Source organism: Herpailurus yagouaroundi, unplaced genomic scaffold (assembly GCF_014898765.1).
Source record: "Herpailurus yagouaroundi ecotype Mexico unplaced genomic scaffold, PumYag 210, whole genome shotgun sequence".
Classification (NCBI taxonomy): Eukaryota; Metazoa; Chordata; class Mammalia; order Carnivora; family Felidae; genus Herpailurus; species Herpailurus yagouaroundi.
Window position 1 is genome coordinate 6,688,802 of NW_024412441.1, and position 14,345 is coordinate 6,703,146.

Consider the following 14,345-nt stretch of genomic DNA (forward strand, 5'->3'; position numbering starts at 1 on the left):
GAACACACACTTCAAAAGCAAAATAAGCTTTTCAAAATGAGAAATCATCCTGATTATCAGGGAAACTCAGAAATTCCTTTAGCAGTGGGTGTTGATTTAAAAACAGACAAAAACAAACCAAAACAAAACTTACCTTTAAAACAAAGAATAAACCACTAAGTGTGCACTGGCTTCTTTCCTGCTCAATAGCACAGCACACGAATGTCTTTGCTCCAAGGATCATAGTACATCCTTGACTCCGTCCCAGGAGATAAGTTGGGTATTTAAGGACAGCTGGCAACACAGAGTTGTCAACCTTGCTGTGAGAAGGACCAGGCCCCTCTCAGAAAAATTACCCAACTGATACCTCTGACCACCACTCGCTTCCTTAAAAAGTGACAGGTGTACTTATCCATTCAGAGGTCCGCATAAGGCCACATCCTAGTCCCCCATCTCCCCGTAACCTGGGGTGCAGGGACCACGTTGAGCACTGTCTCACCTCAGTGCCTCCCCAAGTGCTAGACCCAACATGTGCAGGTGTCTGGAGGTTAAGCTGAAGTACCTACTACAGGTTTCGGACAGCCCAGGCACTATAACCATCAAGCATTTCCCCTGATGAGTTGTGGCCACCCTCAAAAAGAATGATTCCTATCAGGTTGGGAGTTTCTGAAGAATCCCTTATTTGGAGAGAAGAAGTCCATGTAGCACAGCTAAGTTCCAAACCCCAATCTCGGTCCATCCATCACCAAGCCCAGCTGAGTTTTCCTCTACACTGTAAAAGGAACTACCACTGGCCTTCAGTATTTAAACCCGGGAAGAAGGACAATTGCCACTTTTCCTCAGGGCCCACCACTCCAAACAAGACCAGTAACAACCACAAAGTACCTCATGGAAACTGCTAGAAAGGACTTTCTTTGCCAATGAAAGGGTATTCCACTCATTTCCCTAAGCACATGAAAAAAACTCTTTTAGTACCTTTTTAAGGAAAAGGCCAATACCAGAATTACAGTAACAAAGAAGCACTAACAAGTCACCTCCATCCATCCAATGTCCCAGGGCTTAAATAACTGGCTTGCACAATCCAGTAAGTACGTTGCTTTTTCTCGTTGAAACAGATCTTAGAGCCAGAGACAGTACTTTAAAGAATTCAGCCAATACAAAGACCCTAAGAAGGTCAAGCTCTAGTATACGCTTTCAACAGTTACAGCCAAACCCAGCCCAGTAAAATTTATTACCTCTAAAACCAAGATGCTAATAACTATATCCATTCCATTTGTAACATGTTATGGGGTAGCTGTTTTAAAGATTCTCTGAAATCTGAAGATAAAAGTAAAATCAGATGTTGTCCAAAGCATATAGAGATGTCCCTTGAGGGAATTAATGCAACTCTGATGAGAATTCTTTCCAAAACAAAACAGAAAACACACATTATCTAATGAGAACTTAATTTCTGGTATTTTTCCACTATATATTTTTTATTTTTCTTTTTTTTTCACTGTATTTTTTTCTTGAAAGAAGAAAAGTATCTATAATAAAATTTGGATTTTCTGTTTCTTCACCATTTTTCTTTACTACCCCCACCATTAAAAACAGCTTAGGCAACAGACAGTGTCCATGCCACAGCTTTAAATACGACCAGTAATAGGATTTTATGTTTTGCCATGCTACATGTATCAAGTGATTATTTAAACTGTCAAAACTTGACATCTTTAGCCTGAGATCTGAGAATTTGGCCCTTATTTGTGAGATGAACAAATACATACACAGGGAAAAGAGGTTTAAAGGATAAACACCAAAATGTTAACTGCGTGTTGCTGGAGTCACTGAATATCTAGTGACTTTAATTTTCTTCTCTGCATTCACTTTTATTTTCCATGATCTACAATAAACATTTATTATCTTGGTAATAAAATGTTAAAAAATCTTTATGTTAGATGATTTTATGCTAATTTATAACCTTATGAAAGTATATATTCCTCAGAAGCCACTCAGAAAAAAAATTACACATACTATATATATAGTGGCAGACACTGTCAAATATTCAGGGATTCCAAGAAGGTAAAAAAAAAAGTGAATATTTTAACTCTTACTGACTATTCTACTCACTATAAAAACACTCCCATGCTACAGATTTAAAAATACAATATAAAATGTTTAAACGTCAGAGAACAAAATAAATAAGCGTTGTTTTAGGGAAGAACCCGTTTTCCTTCCCCTTTAAATAAGTAAGATAAAAAGGCTAAAAGGGGGAGGGGGAGTAAACCATGATAAGAACATGCATTAACCCACCCCAAAGACTGTAAGCTGGTGAAAAACATTTCAGAAAAATGAACAGCCCTTGAATGTTTAGATTTAGCCTTGAAGCAAACACACTAGAACAAAAGTTATCCCTGAAACTGCTACCCAAGAGGGTAAGGAAACAACAAGAAACTCAGAGCCAGAGACAGTAGCCATAGACGCTGATCTCCTGGAGGATGTTTTTTACCCGCTCCCTTGTGGCCCAGTTCCTACATTTTTCCCACACTCTACAGAAGTACTAAAACGCCAAGGCTCTAATAAACTGCATATTTAAATATGGAATGGAAAAATCTTTTCAAAATTTCAGTGCTCTTTACATCTTTAGTATTAATACTGCTTTCCTGTAAGTTCTGGCAGAAAAAAAGTTGAATAGCAAAGGGTATATTTGGCTGATCGGTCATTTTACTTATTAGTTGTTATCCATCTAAAATGAGGCTTATTGGTGGTGTTAGGATATTTTTGATAAAGAGCAAGAGTTTATCGTTAGATACTTCTAAAAATTTGGGAAATGTGGAGATGACATCAGAACTCTTCCACAATCCCATCACCAGCGATAACCACGTTCTAAGCACAGATATATTTAATTATACATATATACCTCCAAAGAATAAATTCTGCTAACATATAGCATTCTGCATTTCATCCTAGTTCATCTGTTGGATAAAAATTTGTAATAATGTTCTAATACAGACTTTACTGCGTAGCCAATGGCTTCAAGTTTATACGTTAACATCAAAAACAAGGATGCTCCATATTCCACATCAGAGATGTCAAATGGCTTTAAAAATTGCTCAGGTGTTTACTTTCATAGTTTAGAGTTTATTAAGAATGGAATTATGACACCTATAAACAAGGGTCAATTTCTAAGCAATCTTGAAATTATAACATCTTACTTTCACATCTCAAAGCACAATTTAATCTGAAACCCTCCCCAATCAACCACTTAAAATCGATGGCAGAAAAAAACACAAAACTCGTGGAAGTGAATCAGTTCATTTCTACAAGCTACATTTTACAAAGTACCAATACCGTTGGGATTTGCACCCTGAAACAAAAAGTACTATTTCCTTCCAAACATTTCCACCAAAGATGAAGGGCAATGTGATTCATACCTAAGATTCACCTTCAAAATGTTATCCCCACAAAATTCCCCACTTTCAAAGCCTTAAAATAGCCTTCTGCTTCCGTTCATGGTGATTACTCAATCACACATACATCTCTTTTTCACCTATGTGACAGATGCAATAAATCATATGCATACCTAAGAACTTCCTTTCATACAAAGAAGGAAGGATATTATTAAAATTCATTCCTCTCACTCTTAGCCTACACTACTCCCAAATGGCGAGAAACCATTAATTGGAAGTAATATAAATCTGGAGTTATTTTTATTTTAAAATTTTCACTTGGAATTTTATCCATATTTCTGACCAATTCCAAGGAAACATGATGGCCTAATGGTTACATCCCAGCAGTAGCTGGGTTTCTACAAGTGAGGAAAGTATGTCACAGAATTCCAGGGCCCTCTCTTCCCAAGTGTGCATTTTGGAAACACTAAAGAATCCTGGTCTTCCCCACCTTTCTACCTGACCCAGGTTAGTATAAAGTCACATTAGCATGCCATCACATCTGAATGCTCTACTTCCTCTCAGCTCTATACCCTGAAGATACCGATTTACGCATTTTTCCTCTGCCCTTAGAAAAGTGTACAGAAGGACAGATGAGGCAATCCTTTGGAAGTTTAAACAATTCTTTAATAATGATCTATAGGTGGCCACATTTGCTTTTTTTCTTTCCTTTCTTAAAATGAAAAGCCACTTGCTTTTTTGATCATTTAAAAACAGCCCTCATGATAGTCTGTTATATTTACTGTACTCTTCTCTATTTATAAAATATTTCAAAACTCAAAATAAGAAACATTACATCATTGGAATTTCCTTTCTTGTAAGAAAGGAAATCACCTATCAACCTACCATCCAAAGCAAACCACTAATATTTTAATGTATTTCCTTCCAGTCTTTTATTTAATAAAACAAAACTGGAGTCAAGCCCTATTATATACCCTTGCATAAAGATATTTCCACTGGATATGATATTGTTAGCATTTTCCCATTTCAGTAATATTTTAACAAACCAGTACTATATTGAATTCCAGCCAATCCTGTGCCATAATTTATTTGAGTATGTCTCATTTGCTTTTTCACTATAAATACTGATAAGAAAATCCTTGTTTAGAAACCTCTGTCCTTGGGTGGGAGTGCCTGGGTTAAGAGTCAGTAGGTTAAGAGTCTGACTTGAGACTTGATCTCTTGGTTCATGGGTTCCAGCCCCATGTCCAGCTCTGTGCTGACAACTCAGAGCCTGGAGCCTGCTTCAGATTCTGTTGTCTCCCTCTCCCTGCCCCCCCCCCCCAAAAATAAATAAAAATTAAAAAAAAAAAAAAAAACCAACCCTCTGTGCTTGGGTGGCTCAGTTGGTTGAGTCTGGCTCAGGTCATGATCTCATGGTTCGTGAGTTCCAGTCCCACGCACGTCAGGCTCTGTGCTGACAGCTCAAAGCCTGGAGCCTGGTTTGGATTCGGTGTCTCTCTCTCTCTCTCTGCCCTCCCTCGCCCCCTCTCACACTCTGTCTCTCTCTCTCAAAAAATAAACATTAAAAAAAAATTTTTTTAAAGAACTTAAAAAAAAAAAAAACTCTGTCCTTATTTTTATTTCTTTCTTTAGGTTACAGAACTGCAAGTGGGATTTCACTCCAAAAAGTTATAAACATTTAAGGTTTCTGTTATATATATAACCCAGTGTTTTCTACTAAGTTTGTATTAACCCAAACATTCTCCTGACAGGTAATGCAGAGCTTCTATTTCATGGCATCCCAGAGAGTATTATCTATCTACTAATTAAAGTGGAAAAATTAGGGGTGCCCGGGTGGCGCAGTCGGTTAAGCGTCCGACTTCAGCCAGGTCACGATCTCGCGGTCCGTGAGTTCGAGCCCCGCGTCGGGCTCTGGGCTGATGGCTCAGAGCCTGGAGCCTGTTTCCGATTCTGTGTCTCCCTCTCTCTCTGCCCCTCCCCCGTTCATGCTCTGTCTCTCTCTGTCCCAAAAATAAATAAACGTTGAAAAAAAAATTAAAAATAAAGTGGAAAAATTAATCTGATTGTTTTGTGTTTTGTATTATTGGTGAGTTTGAATAATTCAATATAGTTATAGTTATTGAACTATCTGTTCATATCCTTTCCCCTGGGTAGTAGGATTTTAGTGTTTCCTTGTTTGTTAAAAGTAAGTATTAGTTAGGTTTGCCTTACCTATAATTCAGACATAAGGACAAGTTTAATGTAGATTGAACTTAGCATTATTTATCTGAATGATGGTATTGTTTACCTGGATATATCTTTTTTGAATAAATCAAAATATTTATTTGAAAGAAAGCATAAAATTGAGACAAAATGTCCATGTCTCACGCTAATCAAAGGTACTGTAATGGGCAGTGGATTATCTCACTTAACTTTAATGATCCTTTGTGACAAGTACTGTCAATACCACCACCATGCAGATGGAGATACTGAGGCACACAGACAGGTTAAGGCAGTTTGCCCAAGGTCACTTAGCCTGTAGAAGGAGTCACTAGGTTGTGTAACTCCAGAGCCTGAAACTTGGGACCCTTGCATCCAACAGCCTCCCATGAGCCACACTAGCCCTGATGTGTCTCAACTTCTCCATTATCTCCACTCAGGGTTCTACTGGAACCTCAAATTCAACATGTTTAAAGACAAAACTGATTCTCTTACCAACCAGATTTCCACTCTTTCCTGGGTCTATTTCTCTCATCATCACCAACCATGCTTTTTGTCATCATCCTAATTTGAAATCTTTATCACCTGAGCTCCTCATCCACTTAGCTCCACTTCCCATCCATGTACCCTACAAACAGCTGGCACAGGACTGGGCCTTCACAGCCTTTCTCCCTTTTCTCCCCTCCTTCTTATTTCCTTGGCTATCACCATAACCTGCTCCCTTAACCTTCAGACCCCCACAATCACCTATTTCTTGTCTCCCTGCTTTTGGTTTCTTCCTGTTCCACTCTATTCTCAACTCTTCCAGAGTGCTGTGTCACTCCAATATCTTACCATCACAGAATATTAGGGGTATATGGGATCTTAAAAATTAAGCATTAGATCTGATCAACTGGTAGTCACTGCCTGAAGCACTGCATTGAGAAAGTTACTGAGGCTCTATCTCAACTTTGCAGAAAAAGTATCAGGGCTGATTTTCTACGTCTGCCAGGGACAGAGGGAATGATACTCATGTGCCAGGTTTTATCCCCGACTATAATTTCATCTAAGTTTTTCATTTTACAAATTTAGAACTCAGAACAGAAGGGTAAATGGCTTGCCAAAGTCACACACCAGATCATTAAGAGGTTTTTTTATCTTCTATGGATGTACAGAGAGTATATTCTATTCAGTAGAGTATACAGTCCTTAGATTCAGGAACTAAATCTTATTTAACATTAAACCAGCCCATACCACCATCACTGCAACCCAATTTCAAGCCCTAGCAAGAGAAGGTATCCAGTAATTATTATCCAGTATCCAATAAGTGTATCAAAAACTAATACTGAAGAGTAATCTTAGAGATACAGCAAAGGGAGAAGAGTAATATAAATGCTTCTTGGTAAAAAGAACTATCATACTACTTTCAAGAACGGGAACCTGAGCTGACAAAGAGTTTCTAGTAAGTGGTCTCGTACAACCTGTGCTTATCAATACATAAATTCCATTGGTAAAACAGCCTTTTAAAAAATAAAAGAATAAGCTGTTTAATACCTCTTTTGACATAAAAATATTAAGGTAGTTTGGGGAAAGCATTTAAAAGAAGTTAGTGGCTAATACGGCTTAGGCAGTTTGAAGAGAAAGTAAAGGAACTGTTATTAACTGAACACCTACTAAGTGCCTAGCACCATACACTGTGGTCTCACAACTGTATGAGGAAGTATTAACATTTCAGTTTTACTGATGAGGAAACTGGTTTCAAGAGTAATGAACTAGCCCAAGGCTAGAACCTAGCTATGGCCACATGAACAATACAGAATAGCATTAGGATCTGAGCCCAGATCTGTTTGACTCCAAAACTCATGCTCTTTCCCAACTGAAAAAAATTTTTCTGCAATAACAAAATTATCCTCATAAACCTTAAAGGACAAAAACTGATTATGACACTACTGAAATTATGAACGACTGTTCATCAAAAGAAACTAAGAAGAGTTTTTAAAAACAAACACAAACTGGGAGGCAATTTTTGCAACACATATAATCCACAGGGATTAGGAAGCAATCTACATAAAGAACTCCTACAAAACAGTAAGAAACAAATTTAAAAGATAAACAGGCAAAAGACTTAACAGGGACTTCACAAAAGAAGGAACCCAAATGGCCAATAATATAAATAGATACTTAACCTCAGTAATCAGGGAAATGGCAAATAAAAAGCGCTACGACACATTTCATAAATATCAACTAGACAACAGTTTAAAGTCTGTTAAATGAAGTAGTTGCAAAGTTGTGGACTAATCATAACACATACATTACTAGTAGGAACACAAACAGTACAACCACTTGGGAAAAATAGTTTGGCATATCTACATACTCTATCATCCAGCAAATTTCATTCCTCAGAGAGGCAGATAATATGTGTATGTATGTTTAAGGTTGACAATCCACATACTCTATCATCCAGCAAATTTCATTCCTCAGAGAGGCAGATAATATGTGTATGTATGTTTAAATCTATCTCCTCATATGTATTAAGAGACATGTAGAAGACCCATTCACAGCAGCCTTTTTGTAAGAGCAAAAAACTGGGATCAATCCAAATCTCTATCTACAGTAAAAGGAATAAATAAGCTGTAGTGGAATACTATACAGCAGTAAAAATGAATGAACCACAGCCACAAAATGAATGAATCCCAGGAATAAAATGTTAATCTAAAAGTTCAAGACACAGAGGGGCGCCTGGGTGGCTCAGTCAGTTAAGCATCCCACTTCAGCTCAGGTCATGATCTCACAGTCTGTGAGTTCGAGACCCGCATCGGGCTCTGTGCTAACAGCTCAGAGCCTGGAGCCTGCTTCAGATTCTGTGTCTCCCTCTCTCTCTGCCCCTCCCCCGCTCATGCTCTGTCTCTCTCTGTCTCAGAAATAAATAAACATTAAAAAAATTAAAAATAAATAAAGTTCACCAGATACAGAAAAATACATGAAGTATCATTCCTTTTACATAAACTTCAAAAACATACTAAATTAAAAAACTTTAAAGGGTAACCCATAAAGAAGAACAAGGGAAGGATAAGCCTAAAACTCAGGACAGTGGTTGCTTCAGATGGGATGACAGAGAATCACTCAAGGGACTATGAATGTACAATGATAAGGTTTTTCCTCTACTAGGTGGTGCTTGTCTGAGTGTCCACTGGTTTATGATTCTGTAACATATCTTTTATGAGCATTATTTTGTATGTACAAATCACTTAATAAAAAACTTCAAGAAGGCAATGGACCAGAGGGGCAGGACACCGAACATACCAGAAGTAACTGACAACAGAGAACAAGATGTCAGTCAGAGGAGAACAAAGGGTCCAGAGGGGACTCCTTGCACTCAGTCAGGCAAGCTTTCCAGACTCCAGTTCTGCTGTCTCAAAGCCAAGGCCTTTTTCTCTAGACAGGGAGGGCATATTGTTTACCAGCTTTAGAAGTGTTCTAGAAAAGAACTAAAAAACTTGACTAATCTAAATAAACTACAAAAAGTAAGGGTCTTCCACCTAAAGATTAAAGAACTTTACAATGTACTCCTGTATTAAGTGATTTACAGTCAGTGCATCCCTTTCCTCAATACCACTTAATAACACAAAGGGAAAAACGTGCTGATACTTTAGCAAAAGACAAAAGAAAGATACCAGAAGGAACCTTGTGATACAGAGGTCCCTTAGCTGAAGAAGTAGAGCAGTTTCTCCATTTAACATGCATATAAGTCACTTAGGGGTCTAGTTAAAATGCAAATTCTGATGGGGTGGATCTGGAATGAGACCTCTAAGAATCTGTATTTATAACTCCTGATGTTACTGTTCCACAAACCTTACTACCATACCATATCGATACATTATGGGAACGCCTTTTTGGGTAATGTCTAAAAACAGAAGTATGGGTGCCTCTAACTGGGATAGTTTCATTTTACCCACTAAGATACAGAAATTGATGATACTACTCCTACACTATATAAACTTGGGTACAAGATTACTGTTATCAGAAAAATCAAGAAGGGGCGCCTGGGTGGCTCAGTGGGTTAAGCATCCGACTCCTGATTTCGGCTCAGGTCATGAACTCACAGTTTGTGAGTTTGAGCCTCACATGGGCTCTGCACTGACAGCAGGGAGCCTTTTTGGGATGATCTGTTTCCCTCTCTTTCTGCCCCGCCCCCCCATAAAACAAAACATTAAAAAAAAAAAGAAAAATCAAGAATACTAAACTAGGTCTTTTGCAAAGAAAAGGTGCTTTGGGAGACAGCAAGGACTGAAAATTTACAAGAGAAACCCATGAGGGGTTTTACTCACTTCCACAATGGAAAAATGGTTTCCCAATAGTATTGAAGAAACCAGGACTACCCTAAGGAAAGCCACAGAACATTAGTTAAAGACTGATTATAATGCAGATGTTGGTCAGGGCCCAAAATAATTAAAGCATCACATCACTGTATATATACATGTGTGTGTATAGCTTTAGACTCCTAAGAATATGCTCTTAAAATGAAAAGCTTATTATTTTAACAAAAACCATATCAAATAATATTCACTCATCATGTCTGTTTGTTTAGTAGTAGTAAAATCCTTCCACCTCAAAATAGTACTTCTACATGTAGAGTCATGCTTTCATACAGCACTCAATAACCACTCAAACAGACTCTTCCAAGGAAACGCCAGTGCCAAGTCTCTGCTAAGGATGTGTCACAAGTAGAGAGTGAAGTCTTCTCACTTGCTCCTACAACATCACAGACTGTTGTTACTAGTCTCACCCCAGAGATGCTCTGCACAGAAAGCCTGCACAGCAGGAGACGGCCAAATGACAGCAGTTTCCTCATGGCCCCAATGCTACTCTCAGATGAAGGGTTTGGTTAGTCCAGAGATGACAGAGTTACAAACAGCATAACCTAACAGAATTCTGCACCTGGTGTGTACGTCAGAACAGCTAAACCCCCTGTGCCATCAACACAGGATATTTTTTTACAACATAATAAATCCAAAATGTCTGGATAATCCATGGAAACAATACTCCCAACCATCCGTAGGCATCACAATTTTATACAACCAGAGCAACGATGAAATCCAAATTTAAAAAAAAATTCTGTATCTTAATGGCCGTCTATTAGAGAAATTCAAAATAATGCACATAAACCACACAATTTAAATTCAGTTCTCCTCTGAAGAGCCCCATAAAATCAAATGCCACTAAGCTGGATTCATTAGAGAGTTTTTAAAAATAAAAGTAGATACGCCCTTGCATTGAAACACTGACCTTCCCTTCCAGTTAGCATACTGAAATTCTCTTTTTCACTTAAACATTTTAGAAGAGCCTGAGGTGACATTTAGATGTATCCCATTTGCCATCGCACACTGAATAAATGAATTGTGGAAGCAGCATTTAGAAGAGAAATTCCCAATGTTCCCAGACTAAACAGATGAGGACACTGGGAATCATCTCCTCTGACCAAATACCAGACACCGAGGCCTTGGTGGTCTCCCCTTTCTCTTGGTCTCCCTCCCCAGCCACATCTGCAAAAAAATATGTATGCAAAAAATACATATAAACAAACACAAGTGCAGTCAGTTACCATGATAATTCCATTAGTCATGACTGGACACTTGGCTATCTAAATCAATCTGAATACCAACTGACCAACAATCATGACACTCACTTACCTAATAATCCGTAGTAAAGAATCCAAATATGCAACTGTACTTGATTTACAGAAAAAAGCAAATGATGGAAATACAGCAAATACAGGTTAAAGAAACAATTTTTAATCCATCAAAAAATACGTTCCTTTTTAAAACAACTTACTGAATGTTAGTATTTTTAGAAACGTCTCAGAGACATAAGAACTAAAACACACCAATCATTTCATTTCAAAAAAATGGTTTCCTATAGGAAAGATTCATATTCTTAATATTAACCAAAGACAGAGGTACTGTAATGTCATCGCTGTGAAGCTCCAATTAATCAAGTTTCCACATATGAAGAAATCGATGGATAGCTGGGTTGCAGTCACAGATTATGGGTAACGCACAGAAAACACTGTGACTCCCAATACTGACTGCACCACTGCCTCTGCACACCCCCGGGCCTGTCCTCCCTGCAGCCCCTCCCTACGGCTCAGGTCCCTAGGTCGAAGATCAGATTCCCGTCCGCAACCGCAGGCCGGCTCCCTCAGCCTGCATTGGCGCTGCAGGACGCCCCTTCTTCCCAGCACAGCCCGACAGGCGGGGCGGGAGGGCTCACCCCAAACAGCAGACTCCCCCCCTCACTGCTAGGTGACCTGGTCCTCCTGACGCCACATCCAGCTGAAGCAGCATGACAAGGTAGAAGCAGCTCCCAGCCTCGGCCAAGGGCAGCCCCGGGCCTGGGTGGGGCCGGGCGGGGGCCGCAGGCGCCGAGTGGCCGTGCCAAGCCCCGGCAGCGAGAACGAGGGGAGGCTGCGATACTGCTGCATTGTGCTGCATCACGGCGAGGGCACTGGGAGCCATCCATCTTGCCAAAAAAGCACATCCCCGCCCAAATAAACCCCACCGAATCCATTTTTCTCCTCTGCTGAAGCACCGTCACACTCGCCCTATCCTCGCTCTGTGGCCCTGCTTTTGACTGGAAAAATAATGGACTTGGTTTCGTATACTGACATCCACAACACTCCCCTCCCCATCTGACGGCAGACACTTGGCATCTCTCCTCTCACAAAAACAAAGAGAAGGCTCCCCCCAAAAAGGAGGGCCGCGGGCGTGGTGTGAGAGATGAAGACGAGAGGGGCTTCCAGCCCACCACCCCAAAGGCCAGCCCGGAGGGTCACCGCGCTGATACAAACCTGTTGAAGAGCCGGTGGCTGGAGCTGAAGGGCGGGCGCCGCCGCCGCTCCGCGCCCCGAGGCGGCTCACGCCCAGCCCTGGGAGAGTGGGGACGGCAGGGAGGGCGGGGGGCGGGCGCCGGGAAGGGCGGGGGGGGGGGGGGGCCCCCGCCCGGCCGCCGCCTCCGGTTCAGCTGCAGCGCAGCGCAGCGGGGACCACGCCTGGCCGCATCCCCCGTACCGTTACGCGCACAGCCCGGCCCTGTCAACGCCGCCCCCGCTCCCCACCAGACCCGGCCGCAGGGAGGGCACCCGAAAATACGCCCAGCGTGCTGCCCACTCCGCACCCACCCCCGCACCAGGGGCCGCTGCGCCCCGCTGGAGGGAGTAGGCGGCGGAGGCAGGGAGGAATCCGCGCCGCTGCGTCCGAAGATGGGGCTGGGCGGCCGCGGTGCGCACGGGGGAGCTGCGTTCGCCTCACTGCGGAGCCTGCCGCCCCTGTCCGCATAGCCCGCGTACTAATAAGCACTGGAGATCAAGGCTCCCCGCGCCGCCCCCGCCCCTTCTCCGCAGCCTCCCTGCCCCCACGCCGCTCCCCAGGCGCAGGGCATTGGCGGGGCAGCGGCGTCCTCCGGGCCTGGGCCCGCGCCCCTCCTCCTGTCCTCCCGCCGCCCAGGAGCCCGCCCGGGAGGCAGCCCCAGTGAGTTGGCATCTTCCAGCCTAGGCCCCCCACCTACCTCCCGAGGATAAGGGGGTGGGGGCGCCGGGGTCCCGTCCTCCTCCCGCTCCTCGGCGGCCGGGCGGGTGGGCCGGGAGGCGACTCCGCGGGGCTGTCCGCGGCTGGGGCCGGGGCTCACAGGACGGGACCGGTGGGCGCTGCTGCGCGGGGCTGCGCGCTCGCTCCGGGCGGAGAGGCGGCCGAGGGAGGGACTGGAGGAATCCGCAGCCTGCACGGCAACAGCTGCACTGATTCCGGGGGCTGGGCGGGAGCGCGGGGCGGGGGGAGGAGGGGAGGGAGCAGGCCGGGAGGGGGCTAGGGGCGGGGAGAGAGAGCGCGCGGGCGCCGGGAGCGCGCACACACACGCGCGCGCACACGCTCTCTCCCGCACACCCTCCACACTCCTCTCCGCTCACTGCTCCTCCCTCCCTCAGTTCCTCCCTCTCCTACCCTCGGCGCCTGTCGGGAGCCCCGCAGCCGCCCACCCAGCGCCTGCAGCGCGCGCCAGCCGAACCTCCGGCGCGTCCGCGCACTCCCCAGCTGAGGCTCTCCTCCGGGCTGGCGCCTACCTCGTCATATGCCGCGGGGACCCGCCAGGCTGGCCTGGCCTGGGTGGGCACCGCCGCCGCCGTTACCCGGGCGAAGGGACAATGGGGGCTTTGTCCCCCACAGCCGGCGAGGGCCAATTTCACGTTTAATTTGAGGCTAATTTGATTATCGCTTTAGAAAGGGGCAGCCTAATTTTCTACGTGATTTGTGCAGCCTCTTTTCGCCCGCGATGTTGGCGTTTGGAACGCGCTGGAGAGTGTTGAGAGAGGTTTTAGAGCGTCCTTTGGTTGTTTTGGTTTTAGATATAGGTGGTGATGCTTTATAGGTTCCGCCCAGCCTCAGGAAGAGCCACAGTGACCTCTCCGTGGGAAACGTTGGGCGGTGGGGGCAGAAGGTTGTTCCTCGGTGAAATCACGATCTTCCCCCGATTTGTGAGTGCTTCTTCACCGTGTCCCTCAGGGCGGACAGTCCCTACAAGTGGTTTGTCCAACTCCTGCCTCTGGGCGTTCTGGCTCACTCACTTCAACCTAAAACCGGGTTCTTTTCCCGAGCCACCCGTGCGGAGTGGGGTCGTTCAGGCAGCAGGGAAAGCCCCGCGATGGTTTTAGGATTTGTTTTCTTCCCCTACCCAAAAACCCTGAGACGGACACCGGCCGTTAACTCGAGTTTTTGTCAAGTGCTAACGCCTCTTCCCAACCAGCTTGCC

General features: G+C 43.6%; 1 protein-coding gene across 2 annotated transcripts in view; it reads right to left on the reverse strand.

Annotated features, from left to right (window-relative positions):
* SPTBN1 (spectrin beta, non-erythrocytic 1) overlaps window positions 1–13,329 on the reverse strand; it is a 199,741-nt gene extending 186,412 nt beyond the window's left edge. The window contains exon 1 of one of the 2 annotated variants that reach the window (XM_040453723.1): window positions 13,110–13,329. The gene's annotated coding sequence lies outside the window, so the exon portion shown is untranslated. Of the gene's footprint in view, window positions 1–12,393; window positions 12,508–13,109 lie in introns of those variants that run through there. The other variant, XM_040453724.1, reaches the window with a different exon arrangement.
* Between the last annotated feature and the right edge of the window lie 1,016 nt (window positions 13,330–14,345).